The sequence below is a fragment of the Bison bison genome, unplaced genomic scaffold (assembly GCF_000754665.1).
Source record: "Bison bison bison isolate TAMUID 2011002044 unplaced genomic scaffold, Bison_UMD1.0 scf7180017864065, whole genome shotgun sequence".
NCBI classification, from domain to species: Eukaryota; Metazoa; Chordata; class Mammalia; order Artiodactyla; family Bovidae; genus Bison; species Bison bison.
The window spans coordinates 1,331,541-1,346,428 of record NW_011494637.1 but is presented as its reverse complement, the minus strand read 5'-3'; the positions used below and the strand labels follow the sequence as shown (position 1 = coordinate 1,346,428).

The following is a 14,888-nucleotide window of genomic DNA, read 5'->3' as shown; positions in this document are numbered from 1 at the left end:
GAGAAGGGGACGTCAGAGGATGAGATGGCTGGATGGCATCACTGACTCGATGGACCTGAGTTTGAGTGAACTCCAGGAGTTGGTGATGGACAGGGAGGCCTGGCGTGCTGCGTGCGATTCATGGGGTTTCTAAGAGTCGGACACGACTAAGAGACTGAACTAAACTGAACTGAACGCACAAAATCCTTCAGAAATTGACCCCAGCACAATATTGTATTTTGTTTTAGGTCACCCTCTACCAACATCTTATCGTTCATTTTCCAGCCCCTATCTGCATGTTTATTTCCAACTCTCAGTTTCTTGACTTCTGTGCTCAATTTTGCCCGAGATGGCTTTCCACCTCAATTTTCCCTATCTTGACACACTCTGACTTCTCTTTCATATCCCAGTTCCTGAATCACTTTTATTGTGATATCTTTTCTTTCTCCCTTACACCCCTATCCATCAAATAATTCATCAATTCCTCCTTTCATATCAAAGAACATTGTGCATCCCTCTATTATGCTACATGTCTCCTGAGTCACTGCTGCCACTGCTGCTGCTAAGTTGCTTCAGTCGTGTCCGACTCTGTGCGACCCCATAGATGGCAGCCCACCAGGTTCCCCCGTCCCTGGGATTCTCCAGGCGAGAACACTGGAGTGGGGTGCCATTGCCTTTTCTGCCTGAGTCACTAGTATATGTTAATGGTTCTGTTTTTCTATTTCCATGAGGTTTTTGAAGGCATTGACTTGAGGGCTTCAGTATTTTTAACATAGGTCTTCATAAATATTGAACTTTGTGAAATAAATGCAACCTGGAAGAACTGAGGGGTATCTTTTGCAGATATCAATAGTTAGGTATAATGGAATTTGACGACACTGAACTCTTCTTGTGTTCTAACACTGAACCATCAGCACCTAGCGTGGGTTAGCTCATGTTAATCTTATAGCCCTCCTGCAAAGCTATCATAAAATCTTTATTCTACAGGTAGGGAAAGGAGCCTCATAAAGAGTGAGGTATTGATTTCCTGATGATCCTGATACCTGGTGAAGTCAGGATTTGAGTTCTGCTGGCTTAACTCTAAGAGTTTTAACTTTAAACCACGGTCTTCTGTTGTCTCACTTACAGCATATGGTTCCTGAAATGCAGTGCAAACATAGTTGATTCTTGGTATGAGCTCGTTTCTGACTCTGGTTTTCCTCCTTGCTCTGTATGGTTTGCAAGTCTACTCCCCCCCTCCACTTACTTTTATTTGCATTTATTTTTTAATCTATATTTTATCATTCTTTATTATAAGCCTCTTCTGTTTTTGTTTTATTTTGTTTTAAAGTGTGTGATTATAACTTATAAATAGTTAACTCATTTCACTCAGTTAAATTTGTATTGACTGTCTCCTCTGTGCCAAGCATTTCTCTGGGTACTAAAAGTACAGGGGCACGTGAGATATGCATGATTTTGCCTCAGAAGGACTTAATGCTGGGGTCAGTGTGTTATGGAACCAAACTTGAACCCACTTGCCTGCATGCAGTAAAGCCAGTGGACTGACACTGCGTTGAGGTGAAGGAAGATGCAGTGTTTATTGCAGGCACCAAGCAAGGGGTCCAGGGCAGCTAGTGCTTAAAACATTTGAAGTCTCCGAGCAGTTCTCAGGCGAAGGTTTCTAAAGACAGGGTGAAGGAGGGGTGTTGTGGGGTAGGTGATCAGCTCATGTTCTTCTGATTGGTTGGTGGTGAAGTAATTGGGAGTCACCATCATCAACCTTCTGGTTCCAAAGGGTCTGTGGGCTAGTGCTTATGGGCCAACATATAGTTAAAGTTCTTCCACTTGCTGGGGGTTTCAGTATCTGCAAAACAGCTCACAGGACATGGCTCAGAATATTATCTATAGCCCCTGAGGAGGTGGCTAGATTATTGATATTATAATTTTTTCTTGCTTGACTTTTTTCCTTTCTTTCTGTGTTTCCTCACTTTTCTGATTAAATTTATTCTTTGAAGGTTTCTACAGAGAAAAGGCAGGCAGAGGTCACGGGGAGAGTCCTGTTCTTAGCTACTAGGGCAGTCACATTGCTTAGTGTTTACAAGTTAACGTGTAAGCATTCTGAGAACGTTTCTTCAAAAACTGGGACCATAGGAAAAATAAAAGATGCACATTAACTGTATTCAATAAGTATAAAAAGAAAAATGATGACAAAATATATACATACACGTTTATAAATTACTTATTGAATGCCTTGCTCTTAATGAATCAGATTATTTCAAATTTTTCACTCTGCAGCACTATTGCATTGAACATTCCTGTAGCTAGGCCATTGTCCACATCTACAATTTGTTTTTTTAGATAAATTCTAATAAGTGGAGTTACTATGTTACTTTGATGCAGTAATTTCAAGGCATTTGTATGCATTGCTAAATTATTGGTAAAATATTTATATCTCCACTGTTGATTGTTTTAAAATCAGAAAGAGGCCAGTGCCAAACGCCACAGTAGACGTTGCTAGTGGAGGCTGTCACGTGATTATTTGTATTTCTGTGTTATATATATATATATTTTTCCCCCTAAACTTTCTTCAATGAAAGCATAAAATAAAAAAGAATGTTGATATTTCTACAAAGTTTCTAAACCTAAAACTTGAAAAAAAAAAACCTAAAAAAAGATATTTCTTTTAAAATTTAATGTTGAATCAACTTTGATGAATAACCTAAGATACTTCATATTTTCTTAGAGAGTAGGATATATCAATTTGATATATCTTCTTTAATAGGGTAAAATTTAAACCTGCTTTATAAAAACTTCCAGTCTTATTTTTAATTTGTCTTTGGCAAGTGGTTAATGTCACAAAATTAAAATGAGAGATTCACAGTTCTCCCCCTTACTTTAGTTTAATGGTATTAATTTTACCAGAAAGCCAATATAATAGTCTTAGATCATTTTCTTCATAAAGGTGTGTTTTGGGTTATTTAAATTAAATCTCAAATAAACAACATTTTGGTTTATAAAATTGTATCTTAAGTTATATTTTTCCTGACAAGTAGACAATCTTTAAAAATCTTTTGGATTTTTTTTTAAGTTGAGTGAGACAAAATACAACTGCTTATTTCTATATTGTTTGGAGTGTCTGCCACATCACATTAGTCCTTCTGCTAGATTTTCGGGGCTTCCAGCATCTGGCCTTAATTCTGCTTTTCCACTTCACATCACAGGTACCCACTGCTAGACCAGTCCATGCTCTCACACAGAATCCCGCCTGTCGGTGTCCATACCCTCACCTCCAGGGTCTGCCTAGATGAGCAGTCTCCCTCTTGCTCACCTAACTCTCCTCCCCTTCTGCCCCCACTTGGCCGCTATATAATTGGACATTTGATTATTTTCTTTTTTTACAGTTCTTAAGCTTGTATATAGTTTTTAAGTGTGTATATATTTCTGATCAGTACACTGCAAAAGTTCAATAAATATTTCTAATATGCTTCATAAATTCTTCTGTGATTAAAAAAATTTAATTACTGCAGAAAGTTTCCAAAGGGCTTGGTTTTTCAGTGTTGACCATCTGGTGATGTCCATGTGTAGAGTCTTCTCTTGTGTTGTTGAAAGAGAGTGTTTACTATGACCAGTGCGTTCCCTTGGCAAAACTCTATTAGCCTTTGTCCTGCTTATTCTGTACTCCAAGGCCAAATTTGCCTGTTACTCCAGGTATTTCTTGACTTCCTACTTTTGCATTCCAGTCCCCTTAATGAAAAGAACATCTTATTTGGGTGTTAATTCTAGAAGGTCTTGTAGGTTTTCATAGAACCATTCAACTTCAGCTCAGTGTTACTTGTTGGGCATAGACTTGGATTACTGTGATATTGAATGGTTTGCCTTGGAAATGAACAGAGATCATTCTGTCGGTTTTGAGATTGCATCCAAGAACTGCATTTTGGACTGTTTTGTTGACCATGATGGCTACTCCATTTATTTAAGGGATTCTTGCCCACAGTAGTAGATATAATGGTCATCTGAGTTAAATTCAAGACCTAATGACTGAACAATAATAACAACAACACAATGCAAAGGATGTCAGAAATGTATCTGAGTCCTGCTTCTTCTATTAAGTAGCTTTCTAGTGTTAGATATGGGGCCTGATTTCCTTTATCTGCAAAAGGATTGGATTATACTAGGTCATTCATAAGATTCCTTCTATTGCTTTGAAATACTGTTTGTCTTATATATTCCAGGGTGGATGTGGTGTCCTTCCTGATGTGCTAGCACATCTATAGATGTGCTATAGAACATACTCTATAGAACATAATCAAGATGGAACTTTCATTTTTAATTCTTAGTTTGCTTATAGACTAATATTTCTATCAGTCAAATGTAAATGTTGATCACATGTAGGTTTTAGATGCAGAATATTACAGTTCAGCTAGTTGCTTCAGAAAGTCTGCTGATTTTATTAAATTCCATAGGAAAAATTATTAAAAGTATGATACATTTCATCTCATACTTTCCCCCTTAGCTATAATAATCTTGGAAAAAAATTCTTTTTCTTTCATAAAACTCACATCATTGAAACAGGAAGCTTAGGTCAGTGTCAGAATTTCTTTTTAATTCAGGCCTCATCATTCAGTCTGGGCAAGGTATGGGAGCTTGACTTCTTTGTGTGGTTCTACTGAAGTATTTGTCCTCTATGAAAGCCAATACAGTCAGCAGTGCCGGCATAGATAAAGAGCCACATAAGGTTGTATTTTAGTGGCAAGGCTGTTTTGTGACCATGTTCTGCAGGCAGACTGGAGGTGACAGTATTATTTACTTTTGTTGCTTGGGGTCCAAAGAGAGAATAAATTGCTATTGATTTTTGAGACATTGCAGTGAAGGGTCTGAATGCCTTCAGAAGAGCTGGGTGGCAGGACAGCCAGTGATCATACAGACTGCCTTTGAAAGTGAAAATTCATTTTCTTGTTATTGTCATAAAGATTTTTTTTTCATTCTTAGAGCCAGTTACAAGATGATGTGGCTGTGGGGCTGGTGCTATTATAAATGTTTTCTGTCCCCCCAAAAGAATAGAATTCAGCGCTTTTCACAAGCAGTCTGAAATTGATAAATAGAGTTCTGTGTGTACACTTGCATACATGTGATAACCTGGACTTGGAAGTGAGATTTAATTCTGTTAGTATATTAACCACTTTCCCAAGGACAATTTCAGGTTGTGCCAATATTTGGCAGCACAAAGGAAGGGGATTTGGTTCTTGTCTTATTTTCTTTTAACTTTTATAAGGGAAAAGTGCTTCTTAAGGGATGTATTTGCTTTCCTTAGTGACTTTTTTATTTTTTCATCCAGGTACAGTATTAAAGTGCACCTTTTTTTGAATTTGAAAGATAATGAAGACATTCTAAGCATATCCATGCCAGTGACCCATCCTCTACCCTCATACGGTTTATCACTCCTTGAAATGTGTTTGTCTTTAATCACTTGTGATAAAAGCATCCTAAATAAACCACAATCCCATCTTTGGATGGGCTTCTCAGGTGGACTAGTGATAAAGAGAAGGAAATGGCAACCCACTCCAGTGTTCTTGCCTGGAGAATCCCAGGGACGGGGGAGCCTGGTGGGCTGCTGTCTGTGGGGTCGCACAGAGTCGGACACGACTGAAGCGACTTAGCAGCAGCAGTAGCGGTGATAAAGAACCTGCTTAACAATGCAGGAGAGGTAAGAGACACTGGTTCAGTCCCTGGGTCGAGAAGATCCCTGGAGGGGGAAATGGCAACCCACTCCAGTCTTCTTGCCTGGAGAATCCCATAGACAGAGGAGTCTGGTGGGCTACAGTCCACAGGGTCGCAGAGTTGGACATGACTGAAGCTACTTAGCACACGTGCATGTTGATCATCTTGGAAAGACCACCTGTTTTTCTAAGAACCAGCACTGAATGAATGGACTCTAAGTTGTGTGTCAAATATTATTGTTAATAAGCAAAATCTGATAGAAAATCAGATGTGTAAGTTTTACACATACATGCTTGCTTTAAATTTATATTAAAAAATGATAATTTTGTTCTCAGTTGATTTTCTTTAATCAACAACTTCATACAATGTATCTGTCCCTTGTGTATGAAGAGGGAAGTTCCTAAATATACTCTAAGAGGAGTCATCGATTCAGAAAAACCTGGGTTAAAATCCAGATAAATTCATTTATACTCCAGGAAGATAGGATCCTTCTTTATGGTGCCACATCAGGCACAGATACCAAAGGAACAGTGGCCGATTAGCTCATACCATTTACCAGTCAAGTTATTTTTCTTAAATCAATAGCTCACTCCTAATTTAAGACTCTGGGATGGGACTTCCCTGGTGTGCAGTGGATAAGAATCTGCCTGCCAGTGCAGGGGGCATGGGTTTAATCCCTGGTGCCAGCAGATTCCACAGGCCCGATGCAGCTAAGCCCCTGCACCGCAACTACTGAGCCTGCGCTCCGGAGCCAGTACTTCACAAGAGAAGCCGCCTCAGTGAGAAGCCTGCACACTGCAACTGGAGAGCAGCCCCTGCGTTTCAGAGCGAGAGAAAGTCCACACACAACCGTAAATGTAAATAAATTAAGAAAAAAAAAACAAACTTAAGAAATAGAAGAATCTAGGGTGACTCATGTTTTCAAGTACCTCCCCAAGTACCTCACCTTGGGAAGTGAGAATTATTGGCATCCGAAAATTCCCTGGTGTTCAGAAAAGAACTAAGTTTAAGGCTTATAATGGCATAGATTGGGAAAGAGGTTGCAAATGGGAGTAATTTCCTCAAACTAGGAGGTGATATTATAGTAAGCATATTGTATACGAAGGACAAAGAGTTAAATCTGAATTTCTTAATTCTAAACTCTAGCTTATTATTCAGACCTCTAAATAAAGAGTCCTCTTTGAAACATAATATTTTTAAATGGAGGGATTTGTAATTCAAGAAGATACAACTTTTAATGTTTTTGACTGTGTTGTTATTATATAATCATTTTATGTTTCCTGACAATTTGTTACTACTAATGTAACACATTAGTGTGAACACATATAAAAAATGTTTACTTGATAATACATATTTTTTACTTTCACAAGTAGAAATTTCAAACTTCTAAGATAATGTAGGGTGCCCTTGGCTGTGGAGAGGATGGGATAGCAGGAAAAAAAAAGCATCGATTTTAGTGGTTTAGAGACTTGAGTGCAAAACTCATTTCTTCCAGCTACTCGTATGAATTAGGTAAATTGTTTAACCTCTTCAGGCCTTAGTGTATCAGATTATGAAATGCTGATATGTATTAACGTCTATCGTAAAATGAAAAGGAAGTCAGCAGTGTAGGTGAAAGTACATTGTTAACATCATCATCACCATCAACCTGCCCTCCTAGAGTGAAGCGATTGCTTGGAAAGCAGGTACGGGAGTTGGAGAAAGGCGGCTGAAAGGCTCTGTCTGTTGTTTTCTGGCTTCAGGTTTCAGGGCCTATTGTATATTTCTCATTCTACAGTCTGGAGTCACCCTAAGCTGTCGATTGTGACCATCAGGATTTTTCTGCAAGTCGACCAACTTTGGCAGGGTTTAAGGAGCTTAAAGAAATGTTGATAATTTAGGATAGGCTTCAGGTTGGTGGTTGTTCTACCTTTCAGACTCGATCACAGGATCCAGCGCCTCCATTGTGCTGGGTGCAGGCCTCGAGGTCTCGGGGTGCTACAGCTTGAACCTGCACCTGACTCCCCGTCACACCGTTTGCCTCGGTGCTCAAGCTCTGTAGGAACTTGTGTGATGACCACAGCCTGGGCTCTTCATCCATTAGTTAGTTTGACCATGGATGACTCTATACTTGGCAATTAGTATTGTTGATATGGGGCTTCCCTGGTAGCTCAGACAGACACTGTTGGTGTGTTTGTTAGTTGCTCGGTCATGTCTAACTCTTTGAGACCCCATGGACTGTATTCCATCAGGCTTCTCTGTCCATGGAATTCTCCAGGCAAGAATACTGGAGCAGGTTGCCATTTCCTTCTGCAGGGTATCTTCCCGACCCAGGGATCAAACCTGCCTGCATTGCAGGCAGATTCTTTACTGTCCGAGCCACCAGGGAAGCCCCAAAGAATAGGATACCTATTCATTTACCACATGTAAGTCGGTATATAACTTCTTGAACATTCTATAATTTTATCTGTAAAATGAAATAAGAGTAACTCACAAGGCACTTTATATGGCTTAAATTTGAGATACTTTCAGTGTCTCAAAAAAAGTTAATCTTTTTTCATTTTTATCACAATTCATGTACCTTAACTTGCATTTATTAAATGTATTTTTGAAAGCTTAGCTAAAAGATTCTGAACAGCACTTTGATTTATCTACTATAGGTATAGATTATATACTTTGTAATTTATCCATTTTAAACTAAAAAAAAATGCTAGCTGACTTGCATCATGATCTACCAAGAAGGAAAACTTATTTTTCATTCTGAACGAAGAAAAGCAAAATGTTCAGGTAGATCTGTCACACACAAAATATAATCTATGCCAATAAAAGGAACTGTTGTATTATCCAGTGTTTAGGATTAGCCAGCTTTCTTAATTAGCATGGATAATTGAGGCTTGACAGTTCTTAGTGGTATTATCATGAGTGTCTTTCAGATGCTAATTTACTTTATTGTCCTTGATTAATTTGTAAGTAATTAGATGGAGTTTAGCAGTAACCTGATGTGTTCACTCTTCGTATTAATATAGGTTGAAATTCATAATTCTGAATACCTTGTAACCTCATTTTAAAGTTCCACCTGTAAATTCAAATGCTTGTTTACTATAGAAATGAGGATTAGTTGAATCTGGTTGGCCTCATTATATAAGTGCTTACTTGTTAAATTTTAATGTGCAGATTATAGGTACCAGATACCTCATAGTACCAAGAAACCTCTGTATTACTTCCCTGATGTAATGCTTTTAACATAGTTACTAACTAGCTTAAAAATGAGTTTTGTTTTTAAAACCTGACATAATTTTGCAGTTGAGTCTGTACAAAGATTTTAGTTTTTGAAAATAATTAATCCCAAATTTATTTGTGACATAAAAACATTATAGAATGCTGCTGCATGTGAACAGCCTCAATTCACCAGCTGCATTTGGTTATATTCTTACTTCCTCTGCTTCCCTCAGCTTCTAGAACATTTCACCCTACTATGAGTAATCTCCTAAGGGCTGTGTGGAAATTTGTGCTATAACTTGCTCCTAGAAGGAATGGCAACATCATTCGTGTATATATCAGTGTCTTTTTTTTTTTCAAATAATGTGGTGTGGTTCACATCTGTTTTCCAAGGAATTATAGGTGCTTTGAAGATTTTATTATTTTCCTGGAATCAGTGGAAAACCCAAGATATTTATTCAAGTGTTAAAATTTATATGCTGTTATGATAATCATTGGCTTCGCTGGTGGCTCAGATGGTTAAGAATCCGCCTGCAATGCAGGAGACCCGGGTTCAATCCCTGGGTTGGGAAGATCCCCTGGGAAAGGGGATGGCAACCCACTCCAGTATTCTAGCGTGGAGAATCCCATGGAGAGAGGAGCCTGGCGGGCTACAGTCCAGGGGGTTGCAAAGAGTCAGACTTGGCAACTGAACACGCACACACCAGGCTATTGTGACTATTGAAAGAATAAATACACGTGGTGACTATTGAAAGAATAAATACATGTGAAATGTTTGGAACTATTCTGACACAGGAAAGGCTGTTTACTAAGAATTAGCTAATAAGAAATATAGACCCCTTGGCTCCTGGGTTGCTCAAAGGTGATGAGTTGTAGGGGTGGAGGCACATTCGGGAACAGCTGCATGCTGCATCACTCTGAGGTTGAGTTCTCCTGATGCAGAGTCTTCACTGTTCTTTCATCAACGAGGCCTCTGGTCTCTCCAGTCTCTCCTCTCTGGGCTAGGTTACTCCTCTACCACCCTGTTCCCCAGCCCCAGGCTTTGGAACAGAAAAACTCAGCAAGTGTACATCTGAATCTTTTCTGCTTCACATTTAACTAATTGTTTCTCTTAGCCTCTGATTCTACCTTAAAAAAAAAAAATGCATGAGAATAGAGAACATATCTAATACACAGATATGCTTAAATGGTTACTTCGGCCATACCTAACAACCTGAATTTCCTGCATATAGGCCTCTAGGACACAGGAAACATCAAGTGTCCCAGGGAAGAACTTAGGATCCCTTTGTTTCTAGTAAAGAAGTCTGTGTTCAGGTTCTCCTCTGTGCCCAAATCATGCCACTGCTGGTTCCCTAATCAACACAAAGTATCCTCTGTCTGTGGGAGCGCCACGCCTCTGCACCGATTTGTTTTTCCCAGTATTACTTTGTTGTGTTTATTCTTGTTTCCACCTGATTTTATTCTGTTCAGCTGGCTGCTGTGTTTAGGCATGAGATTTTCCACAAATGTTTCATTAGAAACTTGTTCTTTGAGTTTCTGACACAATATTTTAAGAAACTGAAATCAGGACTGGTCAGTACTAACCATTCTCTTTTCTTAGTTGAATGTTGTTGTTAAGCCCTCAGAATTCTTAGAGTCCTAATCTCATCTCTTTTTCAGTTTGAAAGTCAACAGGTGAGAACCAAATCCTAGAACACCAATTGGATACAATAGAAAGATACGCGTTTCTTAATTTGAGGCTGTACATAGTTTGAAGCTGACCACATTAAGATTAGTGAACAAATGGCAAAATTTTCATTTATTTTTATGGCTAAGTGGTATTCCACTGTGTGTGTGTATGTTTGTGTGTATATATATATATCTCCATACCTACATATATGTAGATGTATGTCACAACTTCCTTGTCCATTCATATGTTAGTGGACACTTAGATAATTTCCATACCTTGGCAATTACAAATAATGCTGCTATAAACATTGGACTATGAACACAGACGTGCTTGTATCTTTTTGAATGCATGTTTTTATTTTTTCAGCTATATAACCAGAAGTAGGATTGCTGGGTCATTTATAGTTTTATTTTTAGATTTTTGAGAAACTTCCATATGGTTTTCCACAGTGGATGAACCAATTTACGTTCTCAGCAACGCTGTATGAGGATTCTCTTATCTCTACATCTTTACCAACATTTGTTTTTGTTTTTGATGATAGGTGTGAGGTGATATTTTACTGTGGTTTTGATTTGCTTTTCCTCCATGATTTGCAAAGTTGAGCATCTTTTCACGTGCCTCTTGGCCATCTGCATTTCCTCTTTGGAAAAATGTCTATTCTGTTCTTCTGTCAATTGTTTAATTGGGTTGTTTGGTTTCTTTGATTTGAGTTGTATGAGCTATTTGTTGATGTTGGGTATTAACCTCTTACCAGTCATATCATTTGCAAATATTTTCTTCCATTCAGTAACTTGTCTTTTCATTTTGTGAATGATTTACAAACTGACCTCAGCAATCAGCAATATTATCCAAAAAACAAAGACACACACTGAGATATACATATCTCCAAAAAGACAGAACAAGAGGTCCTATAGCTTTGTTTTCCAAGCTTAGTTATGAATCATATATATCACAGTACAAAACTCACGAGTTGTAACCAGTGGTTGGAATAAGATTTTAAAAGGCTCTGTCACACTCCCACACACGCACTTTTTTTTCCTTTTTGTTTCAGGAATTAGAGATGGTCTAGATAAGTGATCCAGAGAGCTCTGGTCTAAACGTATAGGAGTTATTTCCTCAGGGCAAGAATTCTTAATGAGGTTTTTTTTTCTTTAAGATTTCTCTGAAGTCTAAAGAATATTTTGACCATATTGTCAAAAATTGTATTTTTCTGTGGTCGTAAGTTTATAGCCAAAATTTAGACCAGATAGTGCTCAACTTGGCCCTGATAGCAAGGGCAGGTTAGCCCCAGCAGGGATTGTCCCTCTGGGGATAGGGGTCTTAGTTTGATCAGCCCCAGGCTGTTGATTACAGGAGGGAATCCTGGACATAAGGGAACTTCAGTCCATTTTCCTATCCTGTGTCAATAAAGATCTAATATTTTTAGGCCATTTTTCTTATCATTGGATCATAGCTATAGATTGACCAGTCATCTAAAAACATTTTTTTTCCAAGGGGTTCCCAGGTAGGGTGTGGAACCTTAGAGTAAGCAGTTCCCATATTAGCTCCAACAATTTGTACTAGATGTCTGGACGCTCAAACCAAACCAACAAAACTAAACCAAGCCAGAACTTCACCAGCTGGGAGTCACCTTCCAAATGAAACAAAAGGCAAAGAGATGCCCAGAAATCAAAAGCCAAGTGGCATAAATGCCAAACGTGACTTCCCAGTCCCACTAGACCTGTGACCTGGCAGAGTCGGTGTTAGCAGCCTTTTCTAGTTCTGATATAGTTTCAAGTAATTTCTTGATTTCCTGCAAAGAAAGTATTGTTTCCTCTTTTAGAACCTTCTAGATACCAATCAAAGTAAGCACTGCCGGCCTTTTCTCATTGTGTGTGCAAACATATCAACCTTGGAATATCAAAAGAACCCCAATTTGACCATTTTAGGTTGAGATCTCTTTTAGCATATTTTCTGCAATTAACTAGGTACTTGCAAGTACGAGCTCCATACGTATTGCATGAGTCCAGCTGGAGTGTTAGTCAGAGGCTGGCTTTCTGATACCACTTTGTTTCTGTTTTTGAGAGATTCTGTTTCCCATTTTAAGCTGAATTTGTCAAGAATAAAAATCACCAGTGAACTTGTGTAGTGGGCCCATGTGCTGCTTGTGAGCTTAACTCCTCCAGGAGTCACCCCAGAGTCGTTTCAGCTCATCTTAAACATATCTCGGATTCTGCCTCGGAAAATCTAAGACCACCGTGGCTGCTCAGGTCGCTGAATGGCCAGTCCTTATGTGCGAACCCCAGATGAACAAGTATTTCAATTAATGAGTGGGTTTCCCTATGGGACCACTGCACAGTATGAGGACTAGACCTCCATCATTCCCGTAAATTTCTCAGTCACCTGAGAAAACCTAAACTGGCTGGGAGGAATCTTGTCCCTTTCCTTCGGAGCAAAGCTCTCATAGATTCTCCTCCTTTTTAACCCTGGAAAATTCTACAATGGCAGTCAAATTGAGGAAAAGTGTCAGATCAGCCTCTCAACCACTCAGTCAAGACCATTCAGTTCCCTACAATGGTGCGACCTTGGTGTATTTCAGCCAAGCCCTGGGTATTCCTCAGTTTTTTTCCTAATCCAGCCCCCAGCCCAATACCTTTCCACTGGGTGGGTAATTCCCCAGGCATCTTTCAGCCAACCCCTCACCCAATATCTTTTGACTGGGTGAGAATTTCTCGATATCTTTCAACCAAGTCCCACTCAGTGTTTAGACCCATGAGTGGGTACGCCTCGGATGTTTCACCCGCCCGCTCTGCCCCCCGGTATCTTTCCTACTGGGAGGGGGCAGGTAACCTGCTCCACCGCCAAATGAAACTCAGAATCTCAACCAATACGGGAGATTGGAGAACCAGGAGAGACTTACCCAGATTCGTCTGCACTCGCTGAGGAGGCGGATGGGCGCAAGGGGCCGCTGCTGGTACCAAAGCTCTGGTTCTTTGTGGAGTCCAGTGAAGGAAGGAAGTCCACTCTGGGTCGCTTCGTCAGTCGTCATAACTGTCAACTAAAAAAAGATGCACAACTTGAGAGTTGCGAGTTAAGTTTTATTTGAGGAAAAATGAGGACTGCAGCCTGGGAGGCAGCATCTCAGATAGCTCTGAGAGACTGCTCCAAAGCAGCAGTGGGGGAAGGCCACTGTGTTAGGTTTCGGTGAAGCGGGAGTTCAATACCATTAGGCACTCATTTTATAAAAGGTTTTTTGTTAGTCATGAGGATCTGATGTCACCATGAAGGGATTTATTGCTTTTCTTTGTTCAGTTCAGTTGCTTAGTCCTGTCTGACTCTTTGAGACCCCGTGGACTGCAACACTCCAGGCTTCCCTGTCCATCACCAGTTCCCAGAGCTTGCTCAAACTCATGTCCATTGAGTCAGTGATACCATCCAACCATCTCATCCTCTGTCATCCCCTTCTCCTCCTGCCTTCAGTCTTTCCCAGCATCAGAGTCTTTTCCAATGAGTTAGTTCTTCGCCTCAGGTGGCAAACTACTGGGGCTTCAGCTTTAGCATCAGTCCTTCCAATGGATATTCAGGACTGATTTCCTTTGGGATTGACTGGTTGGATCTCCTTGCAGTCCAAGGGACTCTCAAGAGTCTTCTCCAGTATCGCAGTTCAAAAGCATCAATTCTTCAGCTCTTAGCCTTCTTTGTGGTCCAGCTCTCACATCTGTATATGACTACTGGAAAAGTCTTTCAGTTCAGTTGCTCAGTCCTGAACCCCATTGGCTGCAGCATGCCAGGCTTCCCAGTCCATCACAAACTCCAAGGAGGAAGCATCTTTTAATTTTATGGCTGCAGTTACCATCTGCAGTGATTTTGAAGCCCAGGAAAATAAAATCTCTCACTGTTTCCATTATTTCCCCATCTATTTGCCATGAAGTGATGGGACTGGATGCTTCTCTAGATATGAGGTGATGCAAGGATTGAGATCATAGAATCTGTTCCTAGAAACATCCAACTATCTGAAGACCTGTCCCCCCAGATTCCCTGGAGCACAGAGCGCCTCCCTCCGCCCTGAACTCCCTCAGGGATTGTTGAAGGTCAACAGCTATAGCAGCACAGCATCAATCTCCTTAGAAAGGAAGTGAAAGCAAAAGTGTAGTCACTCAGTCGTGTCCAACTCTTTGCAACCCCATGGACTGTAGCCCACCAGGCTCCTCTGTCCATGGGATTTTCCAGGCAATAGTACTGGAGTGGATTGCCATTTCCTTCTCCAGGGGATCTTCCTGACCCAGGGATCAAACCCCGGTCTCCCGCATTGTAGACAGGTGCTTTACTGTCTGAGCCACCAGAGGCAGGTGGCAAATGCCCTTGT

General features: G+C 40.0%; 1 protein-coding gene across 8 annotated transcripts in view; it reads left to right on the top strand.

The window, feature by feature from the left end:
- PARK2 (parkin RBR E3 ubiquitin protein ligase) overlaps nucleotides 1-14,888 on the top strand; it is a 1,245,124-nt gene that overhangs the window by 49,579 nt on the left and 1,180,657 nt on the right. The window lies entirely within an intron of this gene.